Source organism: Hydra vulgaris, chromosome 12 (genome assembly GCF_038396675.1).
Source record: "Hydra vulgaris chromosome 12, alternate assembly HydraT2T_AEP".
Classification (NCBI taxonomy): Eukaryota; Metazoa; Cnidaria; class Hydrozoa; order Anthoathecata; family Hydridae; genus Hydra; species Hydra vulgaris.
In genome coordinates, this window is record NC_088931.1 from 68,847,812 (window position 1) to 68,853,451 (window position 5,640).

A 5,640-nucleotide genomic window follows, 5' to 3' on the forward strand; every position below is an offset into this window, starting at 1 on the left:
GTTTAATTACGTTTAATAATATTTTGCGATATTTTATATAGCGCATTTAAGCGTTGATTCAACGTTATATTTCAACCTTTACTCGACGTCTTTGAGTGACGTTAAATCGACGTTTTACTAACAACGTTACAAATCCTTGCAAAATAGACTGCTTTAACAGCGTTTATGCAACGCTTTTTAAGTAACGTTTTTTCAACGTTAAGTTGCGACGTTTATACAACGCTTTTTATGTAACGCTTTTTCAACGTTTAGTTGCGACGCTTTTGTAACGTCATTTAGTAATGTTTTTTTAAAGTTACGTAATGACGTTTAATCAACGTCTATTAAGCAACGTTACATATCTTTGCAAAATCGATTATTTTGTCAACGTTTCCGCAACATCTTTTGCGACCGGTTTTCAACGTTGATTCAACGTTGTCATGTTTGCTGGGTGAAATCAGCACCTAAATCTACTGTATGGTATTGCATTGACTGCAAATACAAAAAAGAGTTTCTAGACACAAAAAAAGTATTTTATGTACTTTTAATTTTCAAATAAAATTACTAGTTTTTTAAATTATGCATTACATTATGAAATTTTTTTTTAGCCTTTTATACAATAATGGTGTACAGTTGAGAAATCAAGCAAACATTGGCTTGGTCAATTAAAAGAATATGTATCATCTTAATGAGTTAAAGAAACGGCCAATTACCCAGCCCCATATTATTTAAAACATATTAAAGCTTAGGCTTTAAACTAATAAAGTCATAAATAAAGTACTAATAGACATTTAAGTTGTTTTGCCCTTTATATGAAAACCCTTGTCTATCAAAAAGGGGAAATTCTTCGATTAAGGCATTAATTAGGCATTGACTTCGAAAGCCATAAAAACCTTGGATTAGACAAGGTTGTAGCATACACGCCTGGCACTTTTAGGTGCTTATTAAAAGGGTGAGTGGGATTTTTCCTAAAGACCTCAGAAACAAGAGCGAGAGAGTGGTTTTTAATATGAACTCTCGATTTCTTGTTTTGAGGTTTTTGTTTTTTTAAACAGTACACTAAATGGTTTTAATTTTATCAGTGCCTTGATAATTTTTTTACTTTTAAGGCCTGATTATACCAAATATATATATATATATATATATATATATATATGTATATATATATATATATATATATATATATATATATATATATATATATATATATATATATATTATCTAATGCATAACCTTTTTAAAATCAAACTTAAATGATAAAATATCAAAGCTCATGTTGTGTCTAAACTTTACTAAGCAGAATACTATTTGATCTGCCAAATCCAATCTTTTAAGTATACTTTCATCAGTTTTCTGCACAAGAAATACAGCAGCTTTTCTAATACAGTTAGACTAAAAACCTGTAACCATAGTGCATTTATTAGGTTGCGATCGAATTTTATTTATTTCTAGATTGCAATTATTAAATTTTAAGGACATAAACTTTGACATGAATAAATCTCTTTCTAGGCAAAGATTATTTATTTCATGGTAGAGTTATTGTCTCTCAGATCTAGTTACAGGTCTTACGCCATCAATATCTGCATACAAATTAAAAAGACTTTCAGAGGAATTTTGCTTCAAGTGGCAATCGGTGTCAATAGGAACACCTGTGTTCATAGTGACACCGATTGCCACTAGAAGCAAAATTCCATAATTTTATATATAAATAAATAGAAGGAAAAAGTATTTGTATTTACTTTTACAAATATTTTATAAAGGACAAAGATATAATTGAAGCTAAGATAAATAATTTTTCCGTAACTATCATTAGAATCTTCAGCACTTAAAGGAATAGGAAATTCTGGAAAAATTAAAAACATTGTATTTATAAAGAATTTCCAAAAAAAAACAAAAAATATTTGGTCAATATAAGAATATAAGAACTTTTTTTATGTTTTTTACGGGTGACTAAATGGAGATGATTTATTTTATGTATATTGGATGTGTCTAGGCTTCACCAACAATTTAATGTCTAACTTAGTTTAGGCCAAACATGGACATGAGGTGTTTCTCAAAAGACTGATTCATATATATTAAAAAAAAGAGTAATCAATACTTTGTCTAAAAATATCACTAGAGCATTGTTCTAAATTACCTTCATTAGGTGTAGAAAACCAAAGTTCTTACAGGAAAAATCAAACTTTTTTAATACGTAAGTGTATATATATTTGAATATAATAATGAATCCTTGTTTAAAACCTTTGCTAAAACATTATTGGAATACTAAGTTCTGGAAAATATTAACAAAAAATGTGTTTGTTAATGAGTTTACAATTTTGCAAAATAAAAAACATAAGTATTTTTAAAAAAAGTTTTTAACTTTTTAAATGATCTATAACCTTCAGAGCATTAATTAAAGTATTTTCATTATTCATTGGAAAATAAATTCTTGAGAAGGATTTTATATTAATTTACAATAAACATTACCAATGGCATTGGTAATGTTTTTTGTAAATTAATATAAAATCCTTCTTGCATTGGTATGCATAATACAAAAAATAATTAGTTTTTTATTTAATAGTAATTATATACTCTATTCATATCTATTCTAAAACTATTGCTAAAGCATTGTTTTATAATAACTCTATAAGGTATAGAAACACTAGAAAGGTATAGAAAATCTGGGAAAGAAAAACCAAAATTTTAAGGAAAATAAAAGAATATATACATTTGAATACAACAATTAATACCTCTAAAACTTTTGCTAGAGCATTTTTTTAAAAGATCTTCGTTACATGTAGAATTACTGAAACTTTTGCTGGAACATTGTTCTTACTGCTCCTTATTTGATGCAGAATAACAAAATTCTAGAAAATGTTTTAAAAAATCATTATTGTTTACCATGTTTTTTTTTTACATGAAGTTAAAATTAAAATCAAAACTTTGTTTCTTCAAAATTAAAAACAATACCTTGTTTCTCAAAACTCTTGCTAGAACATTGTTCTAAAAAACTTTCTGTGGATGCAGAATCACTGATTCCTAAAAAATTAAATAAAATTTTTTCAGAGTATTTTTTTATTCATTTACATTACATATTCCTGAGTAATCAAATCAAAGGCTGCTCTTTTCGCTGACGATACCAAAATTTTCTGTTCTATTGAAAATACTCAATCTGCGCAAGAATTACAAAATGACATCGACGCTCTTGTTACATGGTTTCAAAAATGGGGAATGAAATTTAACATTGATAAATATTCTGTAATGCACGTTGGACATAAAAACAAATCCCATACTTAAAATATGCATGATCCAGAAAAAAATATAAAAGTAAAAATTAAACCCACAAATTGCGAACGAGATTTAGGTGTTCACATATTATTTTCACTTTATTATGTTCACTTATTATTTTCCAAACACACTACTATTCAAGGCAAAAAAGCCACGAAAATAATAGGAATAATAAAAAGAACATTTACATCATATCCACATTTATTATCCTTCAAAAAAATATTTTCAGCTCTAGTCCGCCCTCACTTAGAATAATGTGGATCAATCAGAATAGTGTGGATCAAAAAAAAAAAGTTTATGCATAAATTTAATACAATTAAATTTACGTATGAACTTTTTTCTCTAAGAATATTAAATATATGAAACTCTCTTCCTAATGACATTGTATCAGCGTTATCTCTAAAAACGTTTAAGCTGCTTCTAGACAATCATCTAAAAAAACGAATGGCTTCTCTACGACTAATCCACATTTTATTTTCTATTAGTTATACAAACTCTGTAATTGTCAAGTATTATATAACTAGGTTGACAGGCAATTTATGCCTGCACAGTTTATTGTAAAACCGTAATGTAAAAATGAAAATTAAAGGTACAACGCATTGTCATTCATTTATAATATCAATAAAATTAACTAATTTACTACATTATTAAATATTAATGACCTTTATTACATAAGCTCTTTTTTTCAATTACCAAATCAACTTCTTCTCTGTTAGATTTTTCAAAAAGTTTTAGTTTCTTATATGAAGGAACAACCAAATCTGTTTAAAAAGTAAAAACTCATCAAAAACAAAACTAAAACATTTCATAATACGAAATCAGAATTATTTAAGATGCAAAGTAAAAGTAACCCACAAGTAATAAAATGTGCTGAACAAACATAAGCATTAGAAGACTTAGGAGACCATTGCTTACTACATGCACTATTATCTGCAGCACTTTTTATTGCATTTAGCAACTTTCTTCGAAGTACTTCATCTTGAGAAAGACTATAAAACTTGAGTTTTTGTTTTTTTTAAAATATTGTTATACAACCAATGACACTACAACTTTTTGGCATTTTTTAAAAAAAGTACTCAACAAACCGCTGCACTGTTTCACTTGGCTACCCCTTTCATTTTATGAAAGATTTCGAAAGAGAATTACATACTGATTAAAAATCGTAAAAAAACATTAAAATGAAAATTTGAGGAAAGCACTTCAATTTGATGGTAAAGTTTCAAAAATTTCACTGAAAACGTTAATAATCGCCATTAGGGTGACAACTTTTTTTCAATTTTTTTTGAATTTGAAATACCACTATGTGAAAAGCTGTTCTATCTCACCTTAGAAGTTCACCAAAAAATTCAGCTCAAAAGTCTAAGAGGAAGTGCTTTATGTAGAATTTGGGTTTTATGTGAATAACTCATTTTTAACAGTTTTTGTGGTATAATTTAAAAAAAATGGCATGTAAAATTAAAACAACTATAGAAAACATTTTTCTTATATTTTAGTATATATTTATTAAAGATAACTTAATTCTTTCTGAGAAATATTTGTAGATATTAATTTGCAATGTTGTCTGACTACTAATAGGATACTTTGTCGTTATTCTTCAATTTGAGATGAGCTGAATTATTTGAAATTGCTAAATTATTCCAATATTTCTTTCCGCACAATCGTTTGTGACACTTAAGTTTTTAATAAAAAAAACAAAGTTGTTGTAAGATTCAAGATCTTCTAAGTTGCCTTTAGTATGAATGGTATATAACCAAACCTTAATCTTACTAACTAAATCCAGTTTAATTGAGTGTTATCATTAAGATAGTTAATTACTGGTAATGAAATTTCAAGTACCAATTGATATATGGAATCTGCCATAAAACGAGCTGTATGACAGGCACCAGGCTGATAAATTTTAAAAATTTTTTACTTATCAGAGTTGATGTTAAAATAAAAGCAAGATATTTAACAAGATGCTTGTAATCATCCCTTGGAAAAGTAAAGTTATTTAGAGAAAATTCTATAAAACTCTTTGCTTCAAAGTATAAATTGTATATGCCTGAACCGAAAGTGAGTGAATTCTCAGAAAACCTTTTAAATTTATATTTAGCATCAGGAGCAGAAATTAATAGCAAAAATTCCTCCCATTGCTTCCTAAAGTTGGAATAAAGTGTATTATTTGGGCCTTTGCTTTTAATCCCAGTAATTGCTTTGTGCACATGAGTAATTTGCAATTCCTAAATATGATGTCGACACATTAACCAAAGCAGTAGTTTCTTTAAAATTCTTGCTAAAATCATAATTGTTCCTTACAATCTGCCTGTATTTGTAGCAGTAGTGTCAGTACAAACTGCAAAAACCTGGTCGGGTACTTCAAAATAGTCCTACAGATTTTGTATAACTTAAACC

General features: G+C 27.4%; 1 long non-coding RNA gene across 1 annotated transcript; it reads right to left on the minus strand.

Moving 5' to 3' along the window:
* Positions 1–2,744: 2,744 nt before the first annotated feature.
* Positions 2,745–5,047, minus strand: LOC136088957 (uncharacterized). Its single transcript, XR_010642668.1, has 3 exons — positions 3,912–5,047; positions 2,932–3,000; positions 2,745–2,828 (listed from the first exon to the last, which is right to left on the minus strand). It is a non-coding gene; the product is annotated as an uncharacterized LOC136088957 (long non-coding RNA).
* Positions 5,048–5,640: the final 593 nt, after the last annotated feature.